Source organism: Glossina fuscipes, unplaced genomic scaffold, assembly GCF_014805625.2.
Source record: "Glossina fuscipes isolate IAEA_lab_2018 unplaced genomic scaffold, Yale_Gfus_2 0, whole genome shotgun sequence".
NCBI lineage: Eukaryota > Metazoa > Arthropoda > Insecta > Diptera > Glossinidae > Glossina > Glossina fuscipes.
In genome coordinates, this window is record NW_023998414.1 from 39,075,657 (window position 1) to 39,089,899 (window position 14,243).

At 32.5% G+C, this 14,243-nt stretch overlaps 1 protein-coding gene across 1 annotated transcript in view; it reads left to right on the forward strand.

Annotated features, from left to right (window-relative positions):
• The first annotated feature begins 6,908 nt into the window (after positions 1 to 6,908).
• LOC119634323 (chondroadherin) overlaps positions 6,909 to 14,243 on the forward strand; it is a 50,917-nt gene continuing 43,582 nt past the window's right edge. Inside the window, exon 1 of the mRNA XM_038028399.1 lies at positions 6,909 to 7,475. The gene's annotated coding sequence lies outside the window, so the exon portion shown is untranslated. The remainder of the gene's footprint in view (positions 7,476 to 14,243) is intronic.

Below are 14,243 nucleotides of genomic sequence, written 5' to 3' on the forward strand. Positions count from 1 at the left end.
CGGTTTTTGCCGAATAAAATATTCTTTCACTCTCTTGGTTTTGCCATTTTTTAACTCAACTTGGACCAGTATTTCCGGCGTTGCCATTTTCAAAAATTTTTTTTTTAAAACTTTTTTTTATATTTAAATAAATTTTAAAAAAAAAAAAAAAAAAAAAAAAAAAAAAATTTAAATAAATTTTTATATTTAATAAATTGCCCGAATGTTGTTATCCTATTACCTTTCTTACAACATTCAAAAAAAAAACAAAAAGGAAACGAAAAATATCAAAGATATGCTAGTTTTTTGCAGTTCTGCGGAGCTCTTTCGATCTTATTTCCTTACGAAGAATTAAGTCTTACCTGAGAATGATGGCGGGCTCGGCATCCAAATGCAAACTAATATTTTTCATTCATTGATTATTTATTTGAAATTGAAAACAATTGATGAAGATGCGAAGAAGACCTAGAAGTAGTAATAAAGGTTTACATATATGATTAAGATATATGACAAAACTATTTAGATAGCTATGTTCAAACTTAGACTGAAGCCTAAATGCTTATCAATTATGGAGAATATTTCGAAATGACTAAGCAAATGTTTAATGGTGATAATCTAAAGAATATGCCGAACTTTTACTATAAAATATGAATCGAGATGATATGTGCTGGCAGAGCAACAAGGAATGAAAAGACTATTTACAATGTTCTCAGATGTTTTCAAAACAATAGATTCGTGTCTTCGAAATAATCATCGCCTAGGACCAGTTGTGGGTAACAATAAAAAAAATTAATAAATAAATATTGTTAGCATGAAATTTTCATCGTAAAGCTTAGTTGAATCGGAAATCATAAACACAGTACCAGCAACCAAGAACGTCGCATAACATGTGGATTTCAAAATCCTCAAAGTTTTTTCAGGAAATTAATTTTATAAAACATTAGACTTGAATATGTTTAGTTTTTCATATATATCTTTTTCTAGTAGTTTTTTTTTTGATTGCATGAATTTCTTTATATTATATGTCAAATGAAATTGTGAAAGGAAAAGGAAAAAAGAGAAAAAAGAAAAAAAAAAACACAATGTAACGTCCAACGAAACTAAATATTGAAACATTTTTATCGTATATGATAATTTTATTGGAAGTGCTTATACGAAATTGTACAAATTTCGCACCATATTCAACTTGGGATTCAATTTTGGGCACGTGCATACCTATGCATATATATGCATGTATATTGGGGCGATAAAGAGTAGCGTAGAAATAAGGAAAGTGATGGGGAGGGGGGTAGGGGAGGTTGGGAATATAATTTCTATGAAATGGTGCTGCTGCAGTTATAATGGCTTTTACAACTCACAGCCATGTTAACATGTTGGTACAGAGCCCAGAATAGCAGACGAACATAATTTTCTACATATTCCTCTATGCAGACAATTCTACATACAATTACACACACATATATATATATATATATATATATGTATACACGTGTACCTATAAAATTATAGCAATACAAACGTATTTTATATGGGTAAACTTTACTTGACTGCATTTCATTTTCATATATGTGTATAGGCGTTCGTGTAAATACTTATGTTATGTGCATAGGTATGCAAATATATTTATACATCTATTTACGTGCGCATATATGCATTCACGGCATTTAAGAATAGTACAAATTGCAAAATTTCTTTGTATGACTCACGTTACATAACAAATTCAATTACATGCTTAGGTTCATTTTCAATAAAGTGAATTTTCTTTTCTTCCGCTCTCATTCGCTTTGTTTAGCTGATTCTCAAAACGCCAAAAGAAAAGAAAACGTTTATAATCAAATATATATATATAGATATATATATATATATATATATATATATCTGCATATATGAACATTATTACATAAGTATGAATGTGAAAGACTTTGTTATTTTTCGATAAAAATAATCTAAAAATTTTGATGATAAGATAACATAAAATTTAAAAAAAAAAAAAAACTGTTCAACGAAATACTTATTCATACAATATTTTCGCTCGCACCATTTCTAGCTTTATGTATAGATAGACAACGTATACGAATCTATCTATCTAAGAATGAATGAATATAAATATAAACATACGCACAAATGTCATTTGTATACTTTACTATTATTATTATACGTTTCAAAAGGATGTGTGTGATGACAATTGAAAAGCCTTACCATTGCCTTTGAATTCTACATCAGTATGTCAAACATAACCAGCAGTAAAATCATTTTATGTTTTAGTTACGTAAATACTTTTACATGTGCCCGATCTCCCGCATAACTGTAATACATTTAAATATATACACATGTACGTATGTAGAAATATCTTGAAATTTGAACAATCGAAAAAATTATAATCCCAGCCTTAGACCACATTCTGGTCTAATCATGTTGTTAATGTTTTTAAGTAGAAGTAGTGGAATGAATGAAATTGGAATGAAAGATATTACATTAAAGGCTCAATATTTTCTAATGTGCTCGCTTAATACGTTTGTTTTTAGATGCAATATCATCATCACTACAATAGGAAGCTTCGATCTTTTTATTTTGGACAGAAAAACTTAAACAATAATCGAATATCTTTCAATGATATTATGATTTCATTAGCAAAACGATTTGATCGTTAGATCAAATTAAATGAATATATTTTGGATAAAATAAGTAAGAGAGTCATGTGAATCCATCATAGAGCATAGAAAAAATATTGTGTACGCATCAGCTCGAGCGAACATAAACCTAACCTATAGTTTCATTTCCAGTATATCTGAGCTGATCGGGAACAACTTTCTACCATATTTGTATTCTTCTATCTTCAATCGAAGTTTTTTTTTTTTGATTTCGGTTTTTGTTGACTTTCAGGAAATTAGTGGCTTTTATTTTGAAATTTTTTTAATCAATTAATTAAATTTAATTAAAATTAAACGTAGAATTGCTCTTATAAGCTGTGGTTGTATTCTTAAGCAATCTTCACTTCCTTTAGAATTTCCGCAATGGTACACTAACAAAGGAATAAATTGATATCATAGATAAATGACGGACGGACAAACATTATCTGATCTTTCCAATAACTAAAGGAGAGAAGCAGTGCAATGACGAACATAAAAATGAGTCGACCGATGTGCGGGCACTTCGCTAGTATGTGCAGAGGAAATTTTGAACGTATAGATGGTCAGGCGTTAGGGTAGACATATTTATTGTCGGACATTAGATCGGGCAGAGGAACGCCTGGATTGCCTGATTTATGATTAGAATGGGTAGGTAAACGGTGGTGTTTGCAAACAGACGATTTTTTTGATACATCCGTCAGAAAAGAGAATTTCTATAGAAAAAAAAACTACATATAGTCAATAACGGTAAATCTAGTAGTATCAAACAGTAGCAGATAGTATAATAACAAAAGGAAGTCAAACGTGAACGTGAAAATCGTATATAAATACTAACTATCCTATTTAATCGTGAGTTATGAAATTGTTAGTGAACCGATCGGCACAATTTTTGCACCGAATATGCATGCCGAGGTGATTCTCGCGAACACTTGGGTATCAACTTTTCCAAAGTAAATGCGCGGGACTAAAAGTTATAGGCGAAAACTTGATAAGCTTGCTTTATTGTTTTTCACATTGTGGGCGTGTATGTGACGCTCATGCTTTAACCACATATTACTCTTAATCAATCAAAAAATGTTGGGCCACATATCACAGCCTCCTATCTTAATTTTTGCGACTTTGACGATTCGCAAAACTTACCCCTTAAATTGATTGGGTTTCAGAGGAAATAGATCGAGATACACGAAACTGGCAATGTCCAAAAAGGAAACGGTTGAGATATGTTTACTTAAAGAAAGTATCGGCTTAAAGGCTATCGAATAAGTTAGATCATATGCTCGTTACACATATTTGACATAGATACTTGCTGCATGAAATAATTTAAAATCGGTATATAACAGATGAAGATATCTACCTTTTGAGCTTTAAATCACAAACCGATCAAACTGAAGAGCAAGAATTATTTTTCTGCGTGGCTTCGCCCCTTCATGAATGTTGAATGTTTGCTCTTTAGGTTGATTTGGTTTCTCTAATGACCATCTCATGATTATATTTGGACCGCACATCGAAATCAATACCGATTTGTGGTGTAAGGTGTATTAAGTTGCAGTTGTGCAGATGCATGTAACCCCCGGAAGAACTTCAGATAGGCCCATCAATGGATTTCATCATGATCATTTCAATCATTTTTTAAACTGACTTAAGCTCGTCTGTCTGTCTGTCTGTCTGTCTGATGTGTATCCAAATTTTCTATTTGAAGCACAAATCTCAAATTTTTAAAATGGTTTCACTTCCTTTGGTTTCAGTTACGGAGCTTTTTGAATACGGATCGCAATCCATTCACATAGTCGACCACTCCACATATAACGTCTTAGTTTGAAGAACTCGTTACGAGATAAACAAGAGGCATTTGGCAAATTTCCAAGTAATAACATTTCGGTATTCTGTACGGAAGTTTTTTTTATTTACTTCTATTCATATGGTAAAAAGGCCTAATTTTTAACATTTCATGATCCATAATACATAAAAATCAGCGAAACCAAATTAAAGGGCTCCTCAAAAATAGTTAACTTCTTGACAAAAAAAAGAGTCTAACTTGTAATATTTTATGATGGAAATTAGTCAACAATAGTAATTGAACGTAGGGAACTTGAATCATATTAATCTAAGAGTAAATTTTTATATGGCAACAAAGTCTGATTCGTAGCTCTTTATGACGAAAATAGTTGCAGAATAACGAAAGCTTGAAAGCGATAATGCAATTCTCTAAATCTGAATCAAGTCAATTGACGTTTTCCTCACCTTCCAGTATAAGGATTCTCACGACAAAAACACGACATTTTCTTGAATATGAACTAATGTATAAGTTTTGGTGTATTATTATTTAAATAAGTGAATAATTATATAAGGCAAAGTAACGTAGAGTATTTAGTGATCGGTCTACCCCAATTATAATATTTTTACCTTGTACCTTAACTATATGCATTAATCCCGTATTTTTAATTTTTTTTTTTTTTAAATATTCACAACTGTAAAAATCCATATAGAGGGTAGATAGCAATGATTACATTGACTATCAAATTCAAGTTGATTCTCGATCATGAATACCTGACTGAGTCGACTGTTCGAAAGGCAAAAAAAAAAAAAAAAAAAAAATTTGTGAACTCGTAGTCCCTTGCCAGCGAAATACGTATGTTTACAAAAGCAATAACATTGACGAAAAGGTTACGCATTTTGTAGCCCCAGGCGATCCCAAAAAAACATGAGTTAAACACGTGCTAGTTATTGATATGACGGCAGGGAAAACAATGTGTAGCGTAAAAGCTTTCTACCCAAAGAAACTTTCGAGAGAGTTTTCGAGTATAAAGCAAACGCAAGTCAGCGGAACGAAATGGTAAATGAAATTGACATCGTATATATTAATGAGAACATTAAGGAATAGAACAGAAAGAGAGCGAGAGATAGATAGATAGATAGATAGAGAGAGAGAGAGAGAGAGAGAGAGAGGAAGTTAAAAACTTCTATTTTGAACCTATTTATAATCCTTTCGACTGAAAATCTAACACACTTAATAATGATGGTCTGGAATAAACAAAACGAACCTCTACATAAAACAGGTCGTGGAAATACGATGTTTGCATTACGGTTTGTTCTGAATGCAATTTATTCTCAGCAAGCTCTCGTAATTGCTTCTCTAAAACAAAACAGAAAAAAAGAAGAAAGGAAAAAAAAAAAAAAGAAAAAACACACAAAAGAAGAAAAAGTCACGCAAAGTATAACAACAGCAGCAAAAGAACGTAAATCGTAATGCAACGAAGTTAGACGAGGCAAAACTTTGCAAAGATAACGATGCTGCTGTGCTTGGCCGAATGCTGATGAGTCAATAGCGTTTATAATCCTTTCAAAGGATTTAGTATTAGTTGCGAATTGTATCTTGCAGACGTCGGTACCGGATACGGATTTACGTGTATGTATGCGCGGCCATGCGAACACGTTCAAAATCTGGTAGTTTTTTCCACTCATACTCTTTTACCATCAATATCATCACTATTAACGCTGCCGCCACTACCACTGCCACCATCAATCATAGCGTACGTTGTCACCGGCGATTCGTTCAACCAAAGCTTCAATATGAACTGTTACATACTGTTACATATATATTAGCTTAGAAAAAGTTCAAGTGTCAAAATCAAGTGCAAGTGCAATAGCAATCATTGAATTCTCATTATTTATGCTCAGTACGATTGATTAATAGCCGGTTCACAGTAAAAAGCACAAAATAATAATAAAGCAACAAAAGAAGCGAACGCAACAACAACAATAATAATAATAATAATAATAATAATAATATTAATAATAATAACAAAAATATTCAAATTGAAATTATCTTTAATTTAACACTTGCAAAAATTTAAATAAAATTATATATATATATATGTATGCATATTTATATATGCATATTTATCCGAAAAACAAAACAAAACAAAACAAAACAAAATTGGTGACAATTATTCTAAAGCGGATGCTAACTTGGTGTTAAAACATATCAATTGTGGTCTTACCATTCAATGTAACAGGATGATTTTGTGTCTGCGGGTATAAGTGTTTGTGTTTATTTATTTATTTATTTATAATTTTATTTATTTGTGTGTGTTTGTGTGTCTGTGTGTGTGTGTACCTTCATACGTGCGTGCATGCACCGTCGTGCACAATACGACATAGTTGACCACTCTTAATATATAATGATTGCGTGCATATGCATGTTCTATTCTGTTTCATTCATCCATTATGCATGCATTACATATGTAGAAGTGCGTTAATGCTTTATTCAGTGATAACTATTGTGTATATGCTATAGACGTCTACTCGGTTCGGTTCGCTGTCATATTTGATGTCATAATTGTCAGTATAGCAGTAAAGCAGAAAATAAATTCCTTTTAGTTTCATTTTTATAGATGCATACGTAACTGTATGTATGTATGTATGTGCGCGTTTTTTCCGTTTCCACTGGCATCCTGTTATAATTACCGGCTCGCTTCTCTCCAATATGCGACGCATGCAACAATAATTGAGATAAAGTGCAATGGTATATGCTTTTGTTACTGTTGTTAGAACTAATGCACGTATGTGGTCATGGTGGCATTCCAATCGGCATGTTCCTGTTTGATTTCTATTATCATTGAAAATCATCATATTGCTGGTGACAGTTGTAACCATACCTTGACTTCATATCCATCCATGCCCATACCTATTTATGGTGGGATGCTCATGCGTATCTATCGTATACATATGATTATTGTGCTTCGTGATAATTTCATCATCTAAGCTAAAGGGAACGGATAGTCCAAGCCTTACTTTTGTCTACAATTATTACATATGCGTATGTGTATTCATTTAATTTATAACTCACAACCGGGACTTTTAACGGTAAGTGTTGTACATGTGTTGTATATGTAACGTTATTTAAAAATGTTATTCATATCCTTTATTATTCAGCCACAGTCTGAATAGTATATAATTGCATAGAAATGATTGAAATACAAAAGGACATAAAGTATAGTCAAAGTTAATTAATCTTTGCCTGTTCTCTGAGCTATACTTTCATTCAAGATTTTTGTTTTGTTTTGTTTTTTTTTCTTTCTTTTTTTCTTTTTAATAATATAATAAAAAAATTTTTCTCTTTTTTTTATTATCTTTACGAAGATGTCGTAACCGGAAAATCCGGAACATATTGCACTTGGCAGCAAGATCTATAATTGAATTATTGTGTTGCAAAACATATCAAGAAAAGATAAAAGAGATAAGCATTTTTTAGAGCTCTTCGAGTGTATGCATCCTCACGACAGATACATCGATCCTAAATATATGAATGCCAATATTAGGCCTCGCAGATCATTGCCTATTCAGTGAAAGTAACAAGAACAAAAAGCCGATTATTCATTCAATCGGATTTATGTACTAGCTCGCTTCAGCATGACATAAGACGATTCGGTGTCATAGAATTATTTACTTATTTTTTAAAAAATTTTTTATAAACACTTGATAGTGTATTCTTGAAATCATATAAACAATAACTATATAATTTGATGATCCAAGAGATACATATCATCATATTATACATTAGCTATTATCAGGTTGTGAACCTCGGTTTCCCGATGAATCTCAAACGAATTTACACGACCTACACTTTGATTAATCGATGCTCTCGATTCTCTTAAAGCTAATGGAGGAGGTATTTTCAAGTTCCTACCTTTTTAATTGCATAAATAAAATAACATCGAAAGTGAAGAATTTAGAAAATAAAAATGTTTTATAATTGAATATTGTGGAGTATGAAAAATTCATTCGTTTTTTTTTTTTTTTTTTGAAATAATTAACAGCTACGGTATTTAAGGTATTGTCTGTTATCCATACTTGCAAATTATCACCCGTTGCTGGAACGGTAAATATATTGCGGGATAAATGAATGATTCCTGATTAAGGCAAATGTCGATGTCGCGGTATTTTCGCAAGAGCGCACTTTTATTAGTGCACAACATTTCGAAACTAGAAATATCCGAAAAGTATGATGACTGTGCGTTCTCTTGAGCGAGTTAGCGATCCTTGATCCTTGGCAAGCTGAAGAATTGCAGTTTTATTTTTAAGCTTCTTCATATTGTAGACAGCTTTTTCTTTCACTTTTAGTCGGTACTATTGGCAATTGCCGTTGCCTTGTCACTCAGTATTGATTGCTTTCATATTTGGCAAAAATTTAGAACACAGTACATCCATCCAATTGAATAATTGAGTTTGCTATTAAAGACGGACCGATTTCTTAACATTTTACACTAAAAGGAAACCTTGTCCGAATATTGCCGTCTTCAAATCTCTACAATATCCATATCTCTGCTTGATTTATTGCAATTGAAAACTTCGATTATCTCATATGAGATGAATTTTCGTTCAGTATCTTTTGCGATTCGTCTTAACCGAATCATACTATAAGGCTTTTGCGAACACCTAACCTTCTGAAATGTACATTGAATCGAATAAAGTAAAGTTTCTTCGACGCTGATTAGCGGTATTTTAGAAGATTTTAAAGAAAAATCAACAAAATAACGCCCTCCACAAATCCTTCCCAATAAAACAAATCCAAAAATCCCCCCCCCCCCCCAAAAAAAAAAAAAAAACAGCATATTGACCATGACGGATGCTGTAAGACGTAAATGAATTCTTTTAGCCGATAGTAAACTAAGATGATCGAACTCCTTAAAATCGTAGCCTAATGCTATTTATGTAGTTTTGAATTTTGGAAAGCTTACCGCTAAAATTGCTCTTCAGAGATAAGATGTGATTTGACTTGCATAAAACTGCTTTACATAATACATAGAAGGTAGGCATGAACTAACTAAATATTCAATTAAATCGTGCACATAGTACGAAAAGGGAATACTTTTATTACTTACTTGAGTTTAACGATCGCTTGTTATTGTTATTTATTAGGAAATGGGAATTTAACGAGTTTATTATGAAATGTAATGTTCGTTCCCTTTTTGAGCTTGTCCTTACTCCCTTAATACTAAAGTCGTATAAGAAGAACGAAATTAAATGCTTTTGTTTTTCTTTTTTTCTTTTTTCAAGTTATTTTCAACAAATATAAAATTAAGATACAACGCCAATAAGGTTATATTTTTTGTTCAGTTTAGATCGAGTCTGTTGATACCTATAACTAGCTTTTCCTCTTCTTCTTATATTTTTTATAATTTTTTTTTTTATAGATACCTTTTAAAAGAAAGGCATCCTTCATCAAAGGAAAATTATAGAACTATAAACGTGACATACTATGTAATCGTAAATCTGTTTTTTGGTCACGGGAAAATTTCTGATTTGATAGCGGAACGTTATACTGCTGCGATCAAAACGTATTATGATGCGATTTTCGGCGATTATCGTCCCGTGAGGCATTACAAATTCCTACCGCCTTGCCGAACTTGTCATAAGTAATAGCCTATAAGGATTATGCATCGTTTCCATGAAGCGATGCGACAATAATGCGTTTTCTTACATTGCGTTCGGTTTTCAAGACTTTTTCATCATTCATTTAACATTTGTTGTGCATTTACAGAACTGTGCTGTTCGTCTGACTTAAGGTAATTGAAAGTTATGTTCGGCGGGCACGGAATCCCGCATATCCAAACAAATTTACTCTCCAAGTTCTTGCATTTGGTATCCATATCGCTGGTATTCTTAAGAAAAAATTAATGCCGGCGCCTACCAAATTCATTTTAGAGCTAAGCCATTTTTAGGCCGATAGCACATATTCGTTTAAGGAATGAGGAAGAAAATAGTTTTAAACATTCTGTCTTGTGTGCGTTACGATCAACAAGTATAAAACCTTAAAAAAAAAAACTAAAAAAAAACTATTATTATTATTATTTTAATTTTAGACTAATGAATTGAATTCTTAGACTAAAAAAAGAGACATTGAGCACTAGCAACACAGGCTATCGGCTCGAAAAAAAAAAAAAAACAAAAAAAAAATATATATATATAATTTAAAGACTTGCAAGTAAGTAAATGTGAATAATTCCAGCCTTCAAAATTTTATATTTTCTGAGTGCAAATGAGCGACAACTTACACAACAAATTTCTGTTAAGAAACAAGAAATATTTTGAATACCAACCTGCGTGCAAAAACTTGCAATGTTTCAACCAGAAGCTTCCTTTTCGATGTTCCACATACACCATAAAAAAAAAAAGAAGAAAACAAAATGAGTATACCGCCATCGTTCGGCGTATGGGTTCGGGTAATGAGGAAGCACATACGCCAGTGCAACTTATTAACTACTAAAGATATTTTAGTCAAATTTGAAAAAAAAAAAAAAAAAACCAATTAGTTAGGGTAGCATCTATCTATGAAAAAAGATTATATGGTTTCTTGAGATAGGCGACTTAGTACTGCTGCTGGATATGTGGACAATATACGATGCGTGGATAACAGACGCTTGACATCAATTGTTTAAACTATTATAGGCCAAAATTGAGCAAAACCAGCAAGGGAGATAAGTTTATATATATATATATATATATATATATATCTGTGTGTGTGTTCTATATATCAACTTTTGCATTATCGTGAAACGATTCCCAGCTTAATGTCGGTGTATTTTTGAAGTTTAGCCAAAACTAGCATAAAAGTGATTGAGTTTGCTAAGGTAGAAAAACCTTTCGTCGAGACCAGACGGGAGAAAGTCCTTTACTACACGCACACAACTTATAGGGAATTTTTGCTGCTGTCAGTCGTATTCGTATTGTTTATCAAATTTGCTTAATTTTTATAATTTTTTGTTTTTTTTATTCGTACTCATAGCAACCATCGTATATACATATAATGGATTTTTTGTCTCGATATTATTCGCGACCACGACTAGATGTTACTAACGCAGAAAAGAATTCAATCTTCTCTACGTAGGAGAATACAATATGATGTGAGGTTTTTGTAAAAATCATCATTTATCATCGATTTCTATACGTGAACATGATAAAGAAATGGGAAACACCAGTGTACATAACTGATGAATTCGATGATCTTGACACTCCATTTAATATTATTGGTTTATCTATCCAGCGTACACTGACACTAATCTTCGAGCGCTCAAAATTCTTCTCCTTCCAAATTCTGCACTTTTGTTGTTTCTTTAAAGAAATCTCTTAATTGCCAAGTTTGTGTCCAAAAGTTTAAAAGTGACGGCATGAATTTGGCCGAAAATGCCATTGTTTGGCCACTCGCTGCAAGAGTTTTCAAGGATACACACAAATTGGAAGCTCTGCCACATTCAGTGTACTCACCAGATATGGCGCCTCCTGATTTACTACTATTTGTTTAGATCGATGCAGCATGGCTTGGCTGGCACGCGAATCCGGAAAGTTGAAGAAGTGCGAAAATGGGTCGGTGGATGGGTGGATAGCTGGCAAACCAATGCAAGTTCTCTCGCCTTGTTGCCCAAATTATTATTGCACGACGTGGTAGAAAGTGATGGCAACTATTTCGATCCATATATATATATATATATATTGTATCGATTTTCCACAATAAATGCCTTTTTCAAGCGGAAAAGTGATCAGAATTTTTGCAACCACCTAATAATAGCAAAAGCAGACATTGCATTATAAAAAGCAAGCGTGTCTGTCATCGATATCGGCCGTGAATGCATTCAGTAGGAAGCGATCATATCTGTTAGGTTAGTTTTATTTCCGTTATTTCACGTACTCAAGGTTTTATAACAATAACAAGCTTAAGTATACAATTTCGCCATTGTTTATATGATAAACGTCAAGCTGTTGGAGAAGTTAGGTCCGATTTGGGATAGAACTCTGAAAATAATTCATAAATTATCGCATTGCAGTTTATGGTTATTTGGAATGTTATGACTACGGTACAGCTAAGTAGATAGGAAAGACGACTACCGGCATATGTGGGGTGCAGCCGTAGCTATAGTGAATATTCGCTCGTTAAAGGCATAATACTTACCGCCTCGACGCACATCTTACAGGTTGCGGATATATTCTAGCTTTGATTCGTTATTTTTCCTCTCCAACCTCAGTACATTCGTGCCGGTCGTAAAAAACGCTCTATATATACTTGCCAGAAAATCGATATGACATTACAACAACAAGAGCAATGTCCACGTTATATATTTTTATAGCGAGGGAATTTCTCATCATATTTAGCTCATTGTATAATCCATAAAGTAAACCTTATCGTGCTCATAGTTCTGATGAAATTCCAACTTGATTTAGTTAAGTTCGTTTACCTGTCTATTGCGCACTACTGGCGTTTTGAAAGTGTCGAAATTGCGATAAAAGATTGACACTTGGCTAGTCTAGGTCAAGAAATCTGGCAAAAACTTACGCACTATTCGCACTATTCTTAGCACGCTTATGTTACGATTGCTAGCTAGGACGACTAACTGATCGAAACCACAACTATTACGAAATGTTTGCTACTTATGAAATAACTGATAAGTTGTTTCAACTTATGAAACAAAAACAATTCTATTTTCTCAACTTGTAGCTCCACTAAAGGTTAATTAAATTCTCTTATATGCTAGGTATGGCATCCGTTATAAGCCATGTATATGAATGGGAATTTAACGAATAATATGAATAAATATATATATATATATATATATATATATATATATATATGTATTGAATATATTGTAGAATAAAATATATCAATGAACGTAATTTGCGAATATTTGTCACCACAGCAAAGTCACTGATTCCGATCTATTTTTATTGTGCTCTATTTATTCATTTCTGGCTACAATTGACCCATTCAGCCCCATCAAGCAACATTCTTAAGTGTAAAGGGCTTAAATTACATTATTATAAAGAAGAAGATCATCAAAGCGCAGCAAAGTTAATAGTTTTCAATTTTATGTTTAACGTATTAGATAAGTGAGGTTAAGTCCAAGTGTTAAAATTATGGCATTAGATATTGAAGGATATCAATCCGACAAGCAAGCATACACACACATACGATATTATGGGCATTAAAGTATTGAAGGTTAAGTATTAAGACTATATAAAGTGTTAGAAATGGACATAAATATAACACTAACACATGTTATATAGTTACTTGTGTAAGGTGTGAGCTAACGCAATGAGATTCGAGCCTGGGATTATCGGCTTGGCAGTCGCGAGTCTATCCCCTGAACTATGCGGTAGACACGATTCGAAAACCATGAACGGTAGCGCTCTGGCGTAGAGCGTTCGCTTGATATGAGTAAATGACAAGGTGCGCTAAAGCACTAAAAGCATTTACTGATTACGTACTCTAATGTATGTTGTATGTTGCAACAACCGTTCGACAAAGCAAACATACCTACTTTAGGAGATAATCACTTTACAATAATTTGATTAAATTCGCACTACAACAACAGCAACAACAACAAAAAATTCCAATGGCGAGATACAATGCAATGCAAAAAAAAAAAAAAAAAAAAAAAAAAAAAAGAGTAGAAAAAAAACAACACTTAATGTTATTTTAAATATTTAAAACGATACAATTAATATAAATTTAATGAAAGCAGAAAAAAAAAAAAAAAAATAGTTTAAGTTTGCACACAAAAACAAACCGCTTGATGGTCATAGCGAAATGTCGGTATAGTGTAACAGCAACGACACCAGCCAAAGCAATGAAAACAACAT